This window comes from Rattus norvegicus, chromosome 4 (genome assembly GCF_036323735.1).
Source record: "Rattus norvegicus strain BN/NHsdMcwi chromosome 4, GRCr8, whole genome shotgun sequence".
In the NCBI taxonomy this organism is placed as follows: domain Eukaryota; kingdom Metazoa; phylum Chordata; class Mammalia; order Rodentia; family Muridae; genus Rattus; species Rattus norvegicus.
The window spans coordinates 35459818-35480386 of record NC_086022.1 but is presented as its reverse complement, the minus strand read 5'-3'; positions in this window follow the sequence as shown (position 1 = coordinate 35480386).

Here is a 20569-nt window from a genome sequence, read left to right as displayed (position 1 = left end):
ATAACAAAGGTTGTAGTCTTTACGGTAAGGATTAGCATTTCATTTAAAAATACGTTTCTAATCAAACCATGACACTTTAAAAAAAATCCCACTTGATTCACAGTTACAAAGGCTGAACACATCTTCCCAGAAAATAAAATTCTCCGTGTCCCCTTTAGCTCCCTGAAGATTCTCTATAGTAGCACTACCCCAGAGATTCCTATTAGCCTTACAGTATTTGAATGGGGGGCTATTTTCTTTGATCTCATTCTATAATGTATTTATCTACCTTAACTCTCCCACTAGATCTGTAGCCAAAATCTGAACGTGGTATTAATGGGCTGCAATCTCACTGACGGTAATAACAGAGTGGCTTTCTACCCACATGATAAGATCAAGATGCATATTTGAATTGACTGTATTTATGTTCCAGATGCAAGATGATTATCTCGCAGCAGAGGCAACATGATTTAATACATAAGGCGCAGGGCCAGAAATCAGGAAATCTGGATTTTATTCCTGGCTTTATCACTTGGGCCGTGTACACATGAATGTAGTATTTTGTAATTGCATTGTTCTTTCTGACCCTAAACTGCTTCCTCCTACCACTAACGTGCATTACTGTGTTCAGCCATGACACCAGTGCCTTTTCCCCCCCGTTCCTCATCTTCCCTATCTCTTACTAAATTGCATTACATTTTTATCCTGTGAACAGTGCGTAAACTTGTTTTCACCTTCTCTAACATGCAGAGAATGTCCCTCCCTAGTTACCATGTTTCCTGTTTCCCCAAATTTCTCCTCTTGTCATTAATATTCTTCCCATCTTCTATTTCACTATACAGACTCACTCAACTTCTTTCCCATCTTCTTTTTAGCAGTTTCACAAGCTTGAGTTATACATCAAAGCTTTATTTTTTATTTACTTTTAATTTTATAGGCATCGGTGTTCTGCCCAAATGGATGTCTGCGTGAGGGTTTGGATCACCTGGAACTGGAGTTACAGTTTGTAAGCTGCCCTATGGGAGCTTCAAAGCTTTGGAAGAGCAGCCAGTGCTCTTAGTCCCCAAACACTAAGCCATCTCTCTAGTCCCCAAACATAAAATCTTACCCACCAAAAACATTCCTCTAAGAAATGCAATGTAAGCATGCTGTAGGGCACAAAAGCAAACAAAGAAACATGCTAGAGGACGGGTGGTTGGATGGGTAGTGTCCCTGTATCTGCAGGACAGGCATTCAGTGAACTGAAAGATGCACTGAGTCCATCCTACTCCACTGAGAAGAGGGTAGACAGCAACATTCTCATGATCCATGAATTTTCTTGAGAATGTAACACCTCTTCATCTCTGCCATGGGGTAGTGTTCAGGGCGAAGAGAGTCTGAAATGGCCTTTCAGCTCATGAAAAGAACTAGTCATAACAGCACACAGAGAATGGAGAAGGCTAGTCTACAACTAGGATTACCAGCAACACAGGGCTATATGATCACCGTCCTTCACCTCTAAAAGTGCGGGTCATTGAAGCAGCCCAGCACTGGTCTGTAAAAGGGCTAAGAACAGTCTAATTGCTTGGACAAAGCTTGGTGTTTTCCTAGGTCATGTTGGCAAACAAGCAAAGAGGAGAAAGTTGGAGAACAGTTACTTTGACCAGAATGTGTTGTTTGGAATTGTATTTTTTGTTCCTTTCAAGTTCCAATAGTTATATACAGAGTGACTAAGGGTACGGTTAGCACTCAGTAATTTTTGCCTCAATAAAATACTACTGGCAAAAATAAAGATCCGCATTTTCTTGACCTGGATACTGCTGCAAAACACAGTGTGCTTTTGATAATAAATATGAGATGCAGTGTTTTTGAGACACGAAGCAGTTTAGTAATCTCAATTGTGTAAACGTACACGTTTGCACACATCCTTGAGAATATATATATAATCTCTACTTTAAAAAATGGAGCGGGCAGGCTGAAACATAAAATTACAGACCACTTTGGCACACAGCAGATAGGATGAATTAAAGGGCTTCCTGTGATCTGTGTTCTCAAAGAGCTCTTTTCTGTCTTTTGTTTCGCCTTTTCTAGTATTCTTCTTTTAAGAAAAGCACAAAAGGTGTCACCGAAGCCCCTGCCACTGTCCAGTCTTCCTCTTTCTCAGAGGTTGGCATTCTTCTGAAATGAATGCAAACCCTTCCTGTCTATGCCTTAATTTTTTTTCTTTTTTTTTTTTCGGAGCTGGGCTATGCCTTAATTTTAACAATGTGCATGCATATCCTCAATCAACATATAACACTGAGAATTCCTCTTAAAAACACTGAATTCCTTACAAGATCATGTCACAAATAAAAAAGATTTTGTGACTACTTTTCAATCAGAAAAAAAGTCACTGATTTTTTTAATAAATTTCTTTCTTAAATATACTGTCTATATTCAACATATTTTATAATTTTTTTTCAGTATTTAGACCAAGGTACAGTACTTCCAATAGTATACAAGAACTAACACATTTAACAAACTTTTTTCTCGAAACATGGTTAGATGCTACTTGATCCTAGAGAATTGCAGAACATATGGTTCTGAACAGTATCACTAGCTACAGCCAATATTTTACATGACCATCATAATAAATCAGCTTGGACTGTCCTTCAGCATTTGAATTTTGGTATAATTGAAATAAGGTTGACCCTCAGCTGATGAACTGATACTTGTAGACTTCGTTCTCAAATGCATTGTTGGGGAGTTGATAGACCATTCTGTTTTCATAAATGGTAAAAATGTCCCATGCTATTAAAAATAAAGAGGATGAGGAATCAGAGTTGAATCCAGACCCCAGACTTTGCTTTTCTCATAGGCTCTGCTTGTAGTCTATGAAGAAGGGAGTTGCAGATTCAAGAAGAAAAAGAGCCAGTCTAGAAAAGCATGTGATTTGTCAGCCATTAAAACAATCCCAGGGCGTATACCTATCCCAAGAGCATACTTGTGACATTTGAAACAGAGCAGATGCTGACAGGACTTCAAAAACTCCACAAATTCCCCGAAAGTTATACTCAGTCTTTGTATGTGTGCATCTCTGAGGACAAAGTATGTACTTGGTTCTACAAAGCCATAAAAGAGATTCTCTTTCCCTGAAACTTTGAAAAACTCCTGGTGTAAGGGGAAAATGAGGAAATCTGAGAACATGTGCTATGGGCTCCACAAAAAGACCAAGAGGAAGTTAGCAGTTGTGGGTACTGCTGTGAATCTGATACTTGGGCAGCACTACAGTGTCTGGGTGGATAGTACCCACAGTGTCTGGGCTGTGCTTGTGTAACCAGTCTCTTATCTTCTTAGTCTCCTTGCTAAACAAGCAGTTTTAGTGAACCCTGACCCTGCACACCGTAACAACCATTGCCATTAGGGTTTACCCAGCCCTAATGGCAGTAGTCATCAGTTAAGGGAATTCCAAGGTAGGAGCATTTAGTATAAGAATATCTACTGGCATTGGAATTTTCTAATTCATCATGAGGACCCTGGTTCAGTAATGGTCCCTTGGATGCTGAAAATGAGGCTGAGATGAGTTTAGGAAGCCTTGTGTTATTTTAGCATACCAGACATGTAAAAGACGAATAGAAACGTCACTGCATATTTGCTTTGGTTAGCCCATCACAAGGATGTGTCTGTCCCAGTGAGTCACACAATCCATAACACTTGGTCTTCAGGATGAAAACAGACATGGTATGTTTCCCTAGACTAATCCTTTTTCCCTTGTAAGCAGTAACCAGAGCTCTTTGCCTACTGAGCAAAGAATGATGGTGGTGATTCTGGCAATCAACAAGAACTTTCACAAGAGAGAATGGTTTTTTTTAATGTCAAGCCTGTTGTGACATTCAAATGGACATAGCACTCTAACTACTGACTATTCAAGAATGGAGGTGACTGTCCAATGAGACAGAATGTTGCTTGTTGGTCCTTGGAGGTTATACTGGAGATAAAAGAGTTTAATGTTTCACTCAATAGACATGTCTCCAATAAGTGACTTGGTAATAGCCAGTTTAGAGGTCCTTCTTATCTAAAGATAAAATTATGCTTCTAGTAGAGAAATAATGTCCAACATATATGTCAACTATGCAGGCTTGTTTTATTCAGCATTTGGACAATGCTTAGGCTTAGAAGACCTTGCCAATCCATCAGTAAAGGGCTCTTGTTGCTGGGTTTCAAACTCTGGGAGGGCTCAGAAGAAAACGAAAAATAGAAGCCATTTCTGGGCTACATCAGAATGAGTCACTCAGTAAAAAATGCCTCTAGTGCTGAAGTTATATAATTGCTTGACATTCACTTGGCCCCTACCCCAGAACAAGACAGCTATGGCTGAGCACACGCCTTACACATAGGAGGAACTCAAGCATGTGTTGAGTGACTACGGTATGATAATAGATTTGAGCATGAAATCATTGGCGAGAGAACTTTCTTGAGGGCCTGGAGTTTTTTTCTTCCCTTGGATCATAGAGGGGTGGAGACCATAAAGATGAGACAACTCAAGTAAAGGTAACATCTGCTTAGTGAGCACTTAGCATATATCAGGCCATATTCGAAATATCTCGCACATGTTAATTCTCATAACAAGCCAAGGGGATGACTGTCATGATCCATTTTATGAATGGAAAACTGAGATCAAGAAGTCATGTTTTCAAAGTCATATGGCTTATAAGTGACACACTCTAGGTTCAAACTGTTTCATTTCAGGATCCGTAGTCTTAATTACTGGTTTAAACCATGGCTTTTGGAACAGAAATAGTGAGCAAAAGCCTTGTTTTAAAACATGTATGGGTTTTGAGAGGCTATTTCATGGCAACAATGCAGTAGAATGCAGCGATTTACAGAGCACAGGCCCTGAAATTAGTGGAATGTTTTTTTAAATTATTGCCCATGGCTTACCAGTGGCTCTAAGTAGATTGCCAACATTAAACTGAAGGTAATATGCCTTTTCTCAGAGAGGTTTTCTGAAGATTAAGTAAAGCTTTTAGTGTGTTTGTTACACATGGTAATGATAAGGATAATGATAATAATTGACATTTATTGAGTGTTTGCTATGTACTTACTAAATATCTAATAAATTCTGATTAAAACATCTTGGTATGCTCAAGGTCTACCACATTTGGATGTTTTCTAATCTTCTCTAACTATAGTTACCATCGATTAATTCAAGGGCTTTATCAACTACAAATTAATAGCTAACTTTAAAAACTAGTTCTATGAAAGCTCTATGCACTAAAAAACTGTGTTGAATCAATAAGTTAAAGATGGCTAGCCAAATGTTGCTTGGATTCCATCCCTGATGACTAGAAGTTGACATTACCAAATGTCATCAGTAAATACTTTAACACCTGCCTTAGTCATTTCTTTCCTCTCTCAGAGGAAGACCCAGTATCAAATCTAGGTGTTATTCTATCTTTTAAACATTGTGAGACAATTTAGACATAAGAGAAAGAGGACATACAAACTGTTTCATGAACCAAACTTAATCTTAGAATACCCACAGTGTTATGGTAACTCGCAATGAGATCCAAGAAGTCTGGCCTCACATTATAGGCATCATGTGAATGGTCTTTAGGTAACAGTGATCTGTGAAGGTCAACCGACGGCCACATCTTGATTCTTTGGGATTTTATAAGAGAAAGGCTGTTGCTTTGCAACATCCAGTTGAAGCTGAAGAGAAACCTTTGGCAAGTGGATGGAGAACAGGCTCAGAGAAATATGGTAAGCGTTAGGTGGAGTTTCAGGATCACAGCCAAATGCAGTCCAGACCTGGCCAGGAGCTGGGAAGAAAATGGGCCAAGATGAACATCTAACTTTCAGTCTAGGACTATAAATTAGGGGATATGAGAGAAGAGTACCACAGGATAATAACTAAGGGCTTCCTGGATAGCACATAGAAAAAAAAATAAGGCACTTTAGGGAAGTGTGGCTGCTTTGGAATAGTAGTGGTTTATACTACAAGTCTTTTGGTACAGTAAAGCAGATGCCTCTATTTGGGGATCTGTTTAATAGGTCTTAGGGTTCCCCCTAGAATAATGCAAGATATTTGTATAGGTATGCATATATGTAGCTTCCTGAGGGAAGAGATCATCTCTTTTATCTGATTCTCAAACATTCTATCCAGATTAAAGCATAAGAACGGTAAGTGAACTCTATATAGGCTTCACAATTTGGAATTGACATCGATAAGGCATCTTTTTAACATCACAAAGAGCACAAATAATGCATCATTAAACCAAAGCACGGCAGCGCATCACAAGTCTTCACACCCAAAGAGGACTCAGCTAACAAAGAGCAGGACTCCCTTTTGATGATGTAAATCACTGAAGAGACCAAAGTCTGACCAGCAGGCTGAGTTCTCTTTGTAAGCACTGTATCCTTCCCTCCTGGCCATTGCCTCTCTATTCTTCATCTGCTGTTGTTTGTCATAGATGCTAACATGTATCGTGGGAAGCGGCTCTCAGATTTGTCTTTATAGAAGGCTCTCAACCTAATGAGGTTTCTATGGCACAGGAAAAAAGGGAGTTTTCTTTCACAAACATAAAACTATTCAGTTTAAACACCTTTAAAGGCAAAAGGTTATTTCCTGACTGCTTATTTATTAGGAAACCAGGCCCTTATGTCCTGATGGCGATGGTCAGTGGTAGCTTGTCCTCGGTGGTTAATTCTACTTGATTAATAGTGGCTTGCCATTTTCAAAAAGGCTTTTTCAACCCTGAGAAATCAGGATTGTGGAGCTCAGCAGTAATGCCTGTAACTGACAGGGGAGTGTAGCAAGCAACCAGTCAGGCGAGCTTCTGCTCTCCATGCCTAGTGCCTATTCATATAGCAGACTTCTTCCCTCTGTGACAATGAAACTAAATAGGCACGATAGCCTTGTATGTTTATTTATTAACAAGCACCTGGCAGACAGTGAGGATGGCCCCTGGAACTTCGAAGTTCCATGTTTAGCTGCAAATATGCCCAACATCACATTCAGTAAATGTCTACGGAAAGAGAATTGACATGACTCCCTCAACACATAGGAGAGCTTCTCACACAGCTCTCTCCCACCATAACCCCTCACACAGCTCCCTCCCACCATAAGCCACATTCATCCAATTGGCATCCAGCACAAGGCTCCTCGCCCTATGTGAGTGGGTGGCAAGCTTTTATAGCATGGATCGATTTGATTTTATTCCCAACTTCCTCTGTAAGTGACATGGTCACTCAACTAGACTTTGCCTTTTATTTGCAAGGAGTGAGAACCTCAAACTGTTCTTGTTGCCTGAAAGTCTTTGTTTAAAGACAATAAGTATATCGGCTACTTAGGAAAACTCTTTACCATAATTATGTGCTCTAGGAATTATGGAGGTGAAACATTTTCATCTTAGCACAAACAGAAGTCAAGGCACTCTTGAGAATAACTATGATTATCACATTGCTGGCCTTCATACTCACATTTCAGACCTTTCTTAAAATATATGTAGTTAAGACTGTTTCATTTGAATAATTTCCTTGGAAATTCATACATTGGAAAAATATCAAAACAAATGCATGTAAAACTTGTAATGGAAGACAAGATATCATTAAACACATTCACCAAGAGAATTTCATGTAAGGAGTATGTTGTACGACCTTTGTTCATGTAGCTTCAGGCATGACCTTCCTCTGATCAACTCTACAGAGAGTAAAAGCTACCTCCAAGTGTCATTTAAAGAATTAAAGGTGCTAATATGTGTGTTCCAGCATTGGGCACAACATGTGACAATCAGTAACTTGGCCCAATTAATGTCATTCTTCTTATTGCACACTTGACGTAGCGATTGGAGAATAGTTTAGCAGCGGGAAAAAAGAGCCCACCAATCTCACATCATTTCTTTTCGCCATTAAGGTACAACTTCCCCTCAATTCATCTCCATCCTGGCTTTCTGAGAGAACAGCAGGATAGAAATAAGTTCAATCATTCTTCATCTCGGACCTCACAACAATCTCGGAAAATCCTCTCTGAGCACCAACGCATCTACATCTCGAGTGTGTGATATGCACATGGGCACACACGCATGAACTGTCGATTTTTATGAGATCCTTTAAAAACCCCAGTAAGCATCCTCGAGTGAGGCTAGTTCTTTAGCCTGACTTATATTTTATTGCAGACAGCAGTATAAGCAGTATGGAGCGCTGCTCAAAAGCATGAGCCTTGAAGGCAGACTACTCGGTGTCAAATTGTGGCTCTGTTTTGTTCAAGTGTTCATCGCTCCTCCAAGGCTCTTTGTCTGCAAAGGCGCCTTTATGGGAAATCCATGGGAGTTGAGAGGCTGTGTATGAAACACTGGGTCCAGCACCTGGCACCTTGTAAATGTTCAGTAAGCTTTAGCTGTCATTCTTTGCTGCAGATGTACTTTTTTGTCTCTAAGAGTTCCTTCTGAGTCTTTACTGTTCTGTCCTCACGGTGCTGTCTTCCTCTCCATCTCTGAACCTATGGAGTAGACAACCTATAGCAGTTGTCTACTACAGTCTTTGTTTACTAATTTTGTCTTCTTCGCTCTTTCACATTCTCTTCCTACTAGTCAATATTCTCCTATCTCCGGGTCATATTTTATTGTCACTTTTGCATACCCAGTGCTGTGGTATAGACGTAGTTTGAAGTATTCCCCCAAAAGTTCAATTGCTAGAAGTTAGGTTCACATGTGGAGATGCCTTGAAAGGTGGGACCTAATGGAAACTGGCTTAGATATTTGAAGTGTTGCCCTCAGAATGAAGCAATATAGTTTTTGCAGGACCCCAGTTAGTTCTTATAAAAGGAACGAAAATGCCCCTGCCCAGTTGGGCAGTGATGGATTGCATCTTTAAACCTAGCACTTGGGAGGCAGAGGCAAGCAGGCAGATCTTGGGGTTTGAGACCAGCCTGATCTACAGTTTCAGGACAGCCAAGACTACACAGAGAAACCCTGTCTCAAAGGAAAAGAAAAGAAAAAAAGAACGAATGAGAGACAAAGTCCCTGCAACCTGTGTCTCAGTCAGAAACCCAGACAAAGTGACTTCTTGTTCATGAGTATTCAGCTTCAAACTATGAGTAAAATAAAACACACACCTTAAAATATTTGTACAGAGCAGCAGAAACAAATAATAAATATACCAATGACACATTTTTTTTACATTATAAACTTTGTTATTAGCTGCTGGGTGCTGTAAATTTCTTTTAATTGGTGTTGGGTTTTGATTTGCCACACATTTGGGTTACCTGGAATAAATTTAGATACTGCAAAGCTTGCTTTTCAACAGTGCTAGCGTCCATTCAGAGAGGCTTTGGACTACAGCTAGCTCAGTCTACCTTTGTTGAGGATTTGCCCGATATCTCTTATGCTGAGTTTTCCACTGTGGCTGGTAGGAATATGAACTGCTCCATCCCATCAGTTTCATGAATTCCTTCCAGTGGTCCTTTCCCCATATCATTCATTTACTCTCACGTAAAAATCAGTTCCCACAGAAACTTGTGGACACCTCTCCAATATACAACTTTCTAGATACCCACCTCTTCATGATAATGCCCTTTAAATATAGGAAACAGATTACATACTTGACACAGATTAATGGAAAGGAGATAAATATTTGTTTAGAATACACTTAGCATTTATGAGAAACATCACTCTTTCTTTTGATTTTGCCTTTTCTCTTCTCTCTCACACCCCAGCTCTTCCTTGTTTTCTCTCTCTTTCTGTGTGTTTCTGTGTGTGTCTGTTTCTCTATGTATCTCGGTCTCTCTGTCTATGTCTCTGTCTCTCTGTGTCTCTGTGTGCCTTTGTCTCTCTATCTCTCCCTCTCCCTCTCTGTCTGTCTCTGTCTCTCTCTGCCTGTCCCTCTCCCTCTTGCTCTCCCTCTCTTCCTCTCTCTCTCTCTCTCTCTCTCTCTCTCTCTCTCTCTCTCTCTCTCTCTCTCTCTGCCAGTAAAGCTTTCTTTCCAAAATTCTGTCCATCAAATTCTAAGTGTCTTGGCCTCCATGAACAACAATCCTGCCTCTCTCAGCTGGACCACAACGTTAGGCTGCTCCTCTACACATTCAGCTCTGACACACTCAGGTCATTAAGCTGCTGTAATCATAGGACTCTCATACTTTGCTACCCTTCTCTGAGGAAATGGCAGTCACCTAGATGCTCAAGGTGGGAGAGTGAATCCAGTCTTTCTTGCTCTGTTCTTGCCAGAAGTTGAAACCTTCAGCTATCATTTCCCAAATCTAATTTTAGGTACAAAATATTACACATCTGAAGTCAAATTTAAAGAAATAACAAATATGACATGTTACAGAATGTACAGGCTCATGTGTGTTATTAAATACATTTCTCAATCTAGGCATGCACTATGCTAGTTTTTCTTTTGCATTTCCCTTCTGAAAACATTTAGCTTTTGGATTCTTGGCTCTGGGCCAATTTTGTGTAAAAGCCACAAATTTTGAAGCTTTTATATAATTTTAAATCCCAGATAAGATACAATTATGTCTTTTGTGAATGACTTAGTCGATTAAAGGTTTTCCTAAGGGAAGAAAATTAGATTTTGTTGTTGTTGTTGTTGTTGATGTTGTTGTTGTTGTACTCTGGCTGTTAACACATGCAATCCCTAAATGTTAAAAGCAAAGTTCTCTTATATGATGACATTGCAAGGAAAGTTTAATAATCATATGAAGCTAATGTGCAGAAAGATAGTACAAACAAGGGTTAAATTTTATACATACACATGTTTATGTTAAGAATGATCACATTGTTCACAACTCAGTAAGCTTGTTGGGGTATGTGTCTGTAAAAGACAGAAAAACCATATCTACCTGAATGGTAAGTGTGAGTTACACTAATCCTTTTGCTTGTATAAGCAGACATGTTTGTACAATGTTTACTTTGCATTCAGAGAAGTGGAAATCGTGGCGGGAAACTGAGGAATTCATACTTAACAAAACTTACTCTACGAATGTAGTCACTGCATCTTGAGGCATACGATGAGATTTTTACATTTCCCCATTGAGACCTTTCTTGTTCCTGCAGAAACCATATTATTTCTTATTTCTAAATCTGTCTTCTATTAAACTAAAGAAATTTATAAATCAATAATAACCTTTCAGATATCAACCTCTCCATAATTATGCCTTTCCTATCCAGGTAATTATTTGCATGTTTTATATAAAAATGAACAGGGGAAGATATATGATCTGTTTGATTGGAAGGAGGGTCTAAGGATTTCAACATTTGTGAAATTTGTTTTTATCCTCTTTTCCCTTACATTAAAATGTTAATCTATTTCACACAGAGAAGCAAATAGATGAGCTGATGCCCATCAACCCTGCAGGAACAAAAAAATAAAACCAGACAAACCAAGTTGTCCATTAGGATTTGATTGGATCCTATCGTAGTATCATAGTACAGCTTCCACTAAATACAACAGTAAACTTGTCAGCAAAGGGAATATTTGGTTTTAGTTGAATCAGGATCTGAGTATCTTTCTGACGTTTCTTCTGTGTGTCTCAACAGGAAATGGCTGAATGGCCACTCCGGATTGATCTTAGATTCAGAGACACCAGCATCTTGAAGCCACTCTATTTGTGGAGTGAAATGACAGCAACCAGAGAGGCCTGCGGCTGTTTTCCTCGATGCCTAGTCTGCATGCCAGCCATCTGTGTTCATTTAGACTGTGTGTGTGTGTGTGTGTGTGTGTGTGTGTGTGTGTGTGTGTGTGTAGGTGGAGAGGGCGGTGAGAGCTCAGGTTGCAGGTCTCAGTGTGGGTTTTGATACAGAATGAGACCTTCTGCCTGGTGCCGCTCTAACGAGACCCCTCATCTGCTGGGCCCTCCAGAGAAGTAATTTCACCAAGACCAGCTGCGAGGGGAATGTTTTGTGTTCTCTTTATTCAAAGTGAAAGATGTTAAACAGAAATTTTCAGAAGCACTTTTGTTTGGAAAATGGGAACGGAAGATCATGGAAACTGGAAAACATCCATGAAATTAGCCCGAAATCATGGCCAATACTGATCATTTCCCGACAAGCTGTCTGTCAGGGAAGCCACAACAATGGTTGATTCAGGGGATCCTGGGGCGACAGTGCTGCAGCAGCACTAGCCACACATTGGTACAGTGCTAGCATTTTTTATTTTCACTTTTGTCATCGCAATAGAGGGTCCATGGCACTTTAGTGGCAGGAATCCTCAAATACTCATTGTTTTCACTCTCAGATGCATTCCGCTAGTTAGAATTAAGAAAATATGGCTTTAAATGAAAGTCTGGAGGATCAGTGGGAATCACTAAGATCGTGAACATGAAGAGAACTGGATAGAGGCCGCACGTGGTCTCGCTGATCTCAAACTTGGTATATGTTTGTTGAAAAGCTAACTCTGTGGCTATGAATAGGAGGTGGATATGAGCTAATCTGGCTGTATACATTCATTTATTTATAATCCCAAAGCCTAGCAGCCTTTGATTAATATATATATATTTATAAAATGTCACAATATCCCTTTGGCCTTTGACAATATTGCAATATTTTTCCAAAGAATCTCTATCCTCCTCTCCTTCCTTCTTCTTTTCTCACCTCCTCTCTCCTCTCCTCTCCTTTCCTCCCCTCCCTTCTCCTTTCTTCCCCTCCCGTCTTCTTTCTTCCTCTCTCCTCCCCTCAACTCCATCTTCCTTCAACTCCCCTCCTTTCCCCTCTGTTTCTTCCTTGCCCTCCCCTCAACGCCTTTCTCTTCTCCTCCCCTCTTTTCCCCTCCCCTCTCCTTTCCTCCTGTCTCCTCCCCCTCCTCCCCTCTCTTTTCCCCTCTCCTTTTTTCCCCTCTCCTCCTCTCTCCCTTTCTCCTCTCCTCAATTGTGTGTGTCCTCTCTTCTTTGCTCTCTTCTCCAGGTCCTTACAGGTTCTGCTCCTGTAGTGTTCATTGCTCTGGCTGTCTATGGCTGTCTTTAAACGTACCTCCATCAAGACTGCAGATCTACCTTAATCGGTTGCCATGCTCAATTCTAGAGCTCACTTTCCAAATGTCACATCTGCCTACAGCGGAGTGATTTCTCTTCCCAACTTAGTGTCAAGTTATCCATTTATGAAACTATTAAAAGGTGTGAAACTGTCCTTCTTAACTTTTGCTCAAGGAAGACATTTTCTGTGTATTAACCTGACTTAAAAGCTTACTCTGAAAATAGCTCCCAAACTGAGCCAGAGAGAGCCCTTCCTGCACCACAGAGCAAGAGAGCCCTTCAATCTCAGAGCACAGCACTGTGTTTCAGTGCAGACACCAACGGGGCCGTCAGAAGGGCAGGAACACTTCCAGAATGCTCCACATATTTTGAGAATTACATAAGATGAGAAACAGACTCACCTGGGTAGCATTTCATCTTAAATATTCGCTGGTCTGAGTGTGCACACGACCATGAAAAAGATGCATAAAGGAACTGTTATAAACGGCTGTGCCTTGCTGTTCTGGTATTTGACAAATACCGTGAGAGCTTTCTTCTTAGGTAAAAGCAGTTTCTTCCTAAGGCACTGATAAAATTCTTTTTTCCACAATTTGAGTTTGTGGACTCTCGTTTACTGAGTCTTTCTTCGTGAATTGCCCCTCTAGGAACTTCCCAGACTCTTCAGAAATTGCAGGTTGGAGTCTCTGTCCTCAAGAACTGTGTATGCGGATAGAAGAAGCAAAACCAATACATGTAAGAGATCGATGGAGACCATACACTGTTGTGGAGCGGGATGGAAAAGGATTCAGCTTGGGGAATAGGTTCGTGAATAACAAAGGCAGAAATCTGCTTGGTAAAAGTTGGGATCTCTGGAATGCAATAAGCAAACATAAAATAATGGTGCCTCAGTGTGACCAGAGAGGCTTCGTACTCCCTCTGAAGGCAAGAAGAGTCCTGAACTAAAGACACTGTGCATTGTATGGAGTAAAAGTTTACCCCACAGATTTGTCACTCTCCAGTGGAACATTTTCAGCCTTTAGGAAGAATGCAGTTAAGTTGCTCGCAGGAAAAGGGCTACAGCTAGAGATTCAGAGAGTATGTCTCAGAAAGACAAATGGTGTTTGTTTTTCTTTCATTTGTTCCTAGATTTTAAATAGATACATAAAATCACACACACGCACGCACGCACGCACACACACACACGCACGCACGCACGCACGCACGCACGCACACACACACACACACCTGCACCTAAGGGAACAGATAGGACTAGTGGAGTTGGGAGAGACAAGAAAAGGGAAGGTAAATAAGCAGGAATGTGCTTGTCAGATGCTTGCACGATATAGACTCACGTGACAACTTTTCAATAAATAAGTTTTTACTTGATGTTTTAAGAAAGTCATTCTGACGATAATGTTGGAAAGTTGGTGGGGTAACAGTCTACAATTACGAACTATGTCATCGAGCTATTGAAGCAATCGATGAGCGCAGCCGGGGTCTTTGCTGATTAATGGAAGGAAGCTAATCTAGTCAATAACAATGCTATGTGACAACCCAAAAGCTGGGAATGAGTGGCGAAGAGTCCAGAGTGGTGTAGTGTTCTCAAACTTAGGAAAGTGAGAGCTAGGCGCCAGTACCAAGAGAAATGAGAACATTGGCAGATAAGAAATTCACTGTTCAAAACAACGTCACAAGTAACAAAATTTCCTGACATTGCCAGCTCTGATTGGAAAAATTTGTCTTTAATTCCCCTTGCGTGCTTTCCTAAGGACAAACAAAACATTAAAGATGTATTCATTAACTCATATTTACAAATCAAACATTCTGGGCCAGGGAGACAGCTTAGCAAGTAAAAATTCTTACAAGCCTAGTGACCTAAGTCAAAAAAAGAAAATAAGGAAATAAATAATTTGATTAAAAATGGGCTATCGATCTGAACAGAGTTCTTTTTAAAAAGAAATGAAAATAACTGAGAAATACTTTTTTTATAAAAGCTCATCTTCAGGAATTCCTGAAACGTTGCTGGGTGGTGGTGGTCTTTAGTCCCAGAACTTGGGAGGCAGAGGCAGGCAGATCTCTGTGAGTTTAAAGCCAGCCTGGTCTACAGAGCGAGTTGCAGGACAGCCAGGGCTACACAGAGAAACTCTGACTCAAAACAACAACAACAAAACAAATACAACAGGAATATTGGAAAAATGCAAATTTAAATAACTTACCTCTGACAGAATGACTATGGTCAAGAAAGTAACCACCCACAGATGCTGGCGAGAATGTGGGGAAGGGAACATCATTCATTGTTGCTGGGATTGCAAACTGTTGTGGCCACCGTACATTTTTTTCAGCCATTTTAATATTTTCAAACTGTATTCAACTCTATTAGATACTTTCATAGCTAGGCACAGTATTTTGGGCAAACAATTGCTGACAGCATATAAGAACTTCTCATTGTCCTTGGATGGATGACGACCCAACTCAGAAAGCCACTGGAAAACCAGAGAAGATTTCATTTGATGCTGTGAGCAGGGAAAGGGCTAGAGTCAATGCTGGCATTTCACTTCTGGCTGTAGCTTAACAACTTTTCACAAGCCAACCCTGACTTTCAGGAGATGAGATAAAAATGGCAGAGTGATCAGTGTAGAGATGCAGTCTTTAGATGAAGAATCGCTGCCCTTCTGGGTATGCCATATCTCAGTGACGTCACCAGTTAGCTTGCGGGCACGTGGGCTAACTGTAAGAAGTACGGTTTAGCTGAGCTCCAGTTGACTAGGAATTTCTTCTTGTTCGAGTGGGAAATGAATTTTCAGTTTTCCCACACCACAAGTAGCTTTGTGTCAAAGTGGCTGAATGGCTGAACATCCTGGGTTCCAAGAGGAATCTTTCAAAATTAGCCAGGAAAGATGCTTTCCCCACATCAATCCAGATACGTTTTTGTTAGGTGACCCTTGTACCTTCCCACACAATACAATGAGGTGCTTCAGATAGCAGCGTGGCTTAAAATGAGTCAAACAAAATTCTGTACTTTTGTAAAACTTAATGAAAACAGCATTCAAATTATACAGTTACTATAAGTACAATTATTCTAAATAAACCCACTTTGCTAGGCTCCCCTGGCACCTCAGCCTTCTGTGTCTGATCTGCACTGGCATTTACATTTTCTAGAGAGTTGCCGCCATCCATGTGTACCAGCATTTGCCTTTCCCTTTTGCCCTTTCGGTACTGTCCTACTTTAGTTTCTATTGCTCCGACAAAGCCCATGATGAAAGCGGCTTGGGAAAGAAATGGTTAATTCGGTATGTGCTTTCGAATCCTGCCAAGATATTTTCTTCATTGACTACATGTTAAAATATTACTTGGTCCCAGCTAATTAAAACATAACTGAACACCTGGTGGTGAAGAGCTTTAATCCCAGCTACGAGGGAGGGAGGGAGGAGGATTCCAAATTCAAGTCCTGTGTAGACTGCCGGAAGAATTCGAGGGCTGATCAGACAATTTTACAATACTCTGTCTCAAAATGAGGGCTTGGGAGGATATGGCAGTGGTACAACTCTGGCATAGCAAGCATGAGACATAAATCCATAAGGAACCAGGGCCTAACCATAAAATTGGGTGAACTTCAAGGATGGAGAGAAGCAGGAAGCTGGAGGGTAATGTCACCGTCCTATTAGATGGTCTCCTCTGAGGGCACAGTGTACTCCAAGAAGAGGGATGGAGCCTCAGCAGCATATTTTAGTCTATTTAATAACTGTACTAGTGTTTATTAACATTGACTTCACTCTCTCTTCTTGGATGTTTTCTAAACCAAGATCACATTCGAACACACACACACACACACACACACACACACACACACACACACACCGTTTAGGTGTCAGGTTACAGACATGGTGACTTACAGTGCAGATCTATTACCCCACGTCCCCCAGGTGTTGGAGAACGTAAGCTGAATATGTGGTCACGATGAAATCCCCTAAAAAAGAGTATTGTTCAGCGCTTACAGGAAAGTCTTTCTGCTTGAGGGAAGGCACACACAAATCCAACAAATGTAAACATGAGTCTTAAACCATTCATCTCTGAAAAGAAAATAAAAGCTGATATTTTCCTTTCTACCAAGCAGCACTAGTCATGCGGCCTTCACCCAAGTACCGCCCCCATCCTTAGTGGTTTACTGTAGTCACTTGCACACAGATTGATTATGGTCAAGGGCAGAGTTCCACCCCAAATGTTATGTGCTGGCCTGTTTCACTCTTTGGGGTATGGAGAAAAAGAAATGGCAGTCATCTAATAACCGAAGTAAAAAGAGTTGGCCCCAGCCACGCTTTGGAGCTTGAAAGGTTTACATTGCTGTTGATTTCTGCTTACCAATACAGGCTACAGAAACAATCTCCATTAGAACCTGAGCAGTCCTGTGTTCCAGTGGCAGTGCTCTGAGGGCGGCGTCTACAAATTTGGAAATGACATGGTTGTCTAGGCTGCCTTCGAAGTCCTGGGCTCAATGGATCCCCCTGCCTCAGCGTCTTCAGAAGCTGGATGGGTAAAGGTTTCCAGAGGCACTATTCTCAGTGCTGTTCAGGAAAACAAATTACTCTTCTTGTTCTCTATACTACTCCTGTTATTGCTTTTCTTCATTCCTGTTGGTTAGCATCCTTTGCTCTGTAGTAGCCATTAACCAAAGCAACCAACATTTACACATTAGCTTGTGTTAGCTAGGATCATCTGGAGAGCTTTTTAAACTACACATGACTGGGTCTTTACCCTAAAGTTTAGAATCTGAGAAGTCTGAGTGGGCTTGGGAATCACTTGGGGGTGCCCTTACAATAATACTAATGCCCATGCTCACCCGAGACGAATCAAGCAGGCGGTTTGAAGCTGAGGTTGTACCAGTTTCCTAAGCAGTGAAAGCACAGTATCACAAACAAGGTGGTTTATATCAATAAAATGCATTTCCCCCGCACCGCAATGCCAGAAGTCTTTTCTTTGTTTTGTTTTTCAACACAGGATTTCTCTGTGTAGCTCTGTCTGTCCTGGAACTTACTCTGTAGACCAGGCTGGTCTAGAACTCACAGAGATCCTCCAGCCTCTGGCTCTCAAGTGCTAGGATTAAGAATGTGGGCCAGCTTAGCCATCTGATCCCCATTCCCACTTCCACGGGATGCTCCTGTCAATTTGATGCCAGGTCCATATCTATGCTTAAGGATTGGATTTATCTCACCCTATTTCACTATCTCTCAGTTCATCTGAAAACTTTTGTCCAGGCAGGGTCTCATTCTGCACTGCCAGGTGGACATAAATTGGGCCAGGGTCAGAAAGGGAAAGTATTTAAACTGCACCCAGTCCCCCTTGGTGGCAGGCTTCCTGTGCTGTCCGGCTTCCATGAAGAACCTGGCACAGAACACTGAACGGACGAAGCCCTGCATGCTCTGCGACTTCACAGTCTGCCCAGCAGACAGAGAAGCACGCCCCCACCCCATCTTAAAAGCTTGTTAAAGCTAAGTGCAGATCCCAGGACTTTAAAGTGTTTATCTGTGAGTCTCGTGCAGGCCTAAATTAAAGACTTGGTCCCCCAGCAACTGGAGATACTGAAGGTATTTCTTTGTAGGAAGACTCCATTTTTGTTCCCCAGGGCTTTTTTATAGGAAACATTCCTATAAACAGTCCAGATTATACACTCTGGAAAGCTTTCAATGATAAGAAATGATGTTTTTGAACTCCCCATTATGAACTAGAAATAATATTTTCACTGAAACAAAAATGCTAAATTACTAAAGTACCTCCCTAGGGTTTTGAATCTCGTGGAGTATAAATGACTGTTTTCCACGACGGAGGACCACAGAGGTGTTCCTGTAACATGCCTGAGATGCAGAGCAGGAGGCCGGATGCCCTGTCTGTCTAGACTTGGAGTTACAGACTTTTATTCATGAGGTGGGGTGTGGTGGGGAGAGGGGGGGCTGAAAAAACAGACAACAGGGCTAAGCCAAGTGTGGTCATGGATGGGGCTCTGTAATCTAGATTACAAATCGGTGAGAATTCACAGAATGAGTGAGATTCATTTCGGACATGGTGGCTTCTGAGGCTCAGAGCCAGAATTATCGGTGGGTTTATTCTGCTAGGTCTATATTGGGCGAGTGTCATTAGTGGGCCCTATGACTGATGTCCAGTCCCTGTAGTAGAACTGGATGTAGGACTATGTGTGCTCACCTCAGAATTAGGAGCACTTGATTCTGGTCTCAAAGCCACTATAAATGACCTTGAGTTTCCTTGCAGTTTTTAATTGTGCTGATGGAGGAGTTACCAGTGCAATTAGTAGTATCTGATTTTGTGTGCTGGCTTCTTAAAAAAAATTGTTCTTAAAAAATAAATAAATAAATAAAGCAAGCTCAGATTCGGCCACTTGTTTAGACTTTTTCGGAAGAACTTTTCCATTAGTGTTAGTTCTGGTTTTGATAAACATTCTGGTAGGAATTTCTTTCTTACAAGAATCAGGAATTATCATTAGTTAGCAAAATGCTAAGTGCTTTTGCGGCACTTATGATGATCTTGAAATCTTTATAATTACATGCTCAACAGTTCTAATAATTTCTAGTCTTCTTTTTAAACTAGCATCAGTGATGGCATCTCACCCTGGCAGTGTCTCAGTCTTCCCTTCAAGTGTCTTCTCTGCTAATGAAGTGCCGAGAGACTGAAATTGTCTGCCTATTTCTGTGTATGCTTGTCTGTGTGTGTGTGTGTGTGTGTGTGTGTGTGCGCGCGCGCGCGCGCGCGTGTGCTCTTTCTCTGTGTATGCTTTGTGTGTGTGTATGTTCTGTGTGTGTGTATGTTCTGTGTGTGTGTGTGCTCTTTCTCTGTGTATGCTTTGTGTGTGTGTGTATTCTCTCTGTGTGTGTGTGTGTGTGTGTGTATTCTCTCTCTCTCTCTCTGTCTGGTGTCTGTGTTTGTATGTATGTGTGTGTGTGTGTGTGTGTGTGTGTGTGTGTGTGTGTGTGTGTGTGTGTGATTCACATGAATGCAGAGGACAATCTCAGGTGTTGGTCAGGCATTGCCTACCTCTTTTTGTTTTTGAGACAGGGTCTCTCACTGGCTATAGGTCTCCAAGTAAGCTAGATTAGCTGACCAGCAAGCCTGAAGGGGGTCTCTGCCTCCCCAGCACTGGAATTAGAAGCTTGTGCCACTCTGCCTGGCTTTCTTCTGTAGGTCTGGGAATCAGACTCTCGTCCTTATAGGAGCAAGACAATACTGTGCAGACTGAGCCATCCGGCTGCAGCTATGTTTTCCTTTTCTCCAGTCTTTGTGCCAGGGAAGAGGTGCTTCATGACTGACCTGCCTTCTTTTTTAACCTGTCAGTTTCCCAGCTTTTCTTTGAAGATTTGCAGTTCAGTATGAATGAGGCACACAGACCCTGCAGTCTAATTCTGTGGAGGGCAAAAGTTCAGAGAATTATTTCCTAACTGTAGAGGAAACTCATATTTATGGAGAATCAGGAGATGCAAAGGAATTTCTTATTAGTTCTTTTAATGCTCATCATTGTCCCTGGATAGAGATGAGCCTGCTAGCATGAGCGGGCGAGGCTACGATGATTCAGGCATACAGACTTCATTCGTCCTTCTGAACTGTTTATTTGATTTGCTCTCAGTCTTTATATACAGTTGTTCTTTGAGATTCAGTTTCCCCAGTGCCGGAGATTGGATCCAG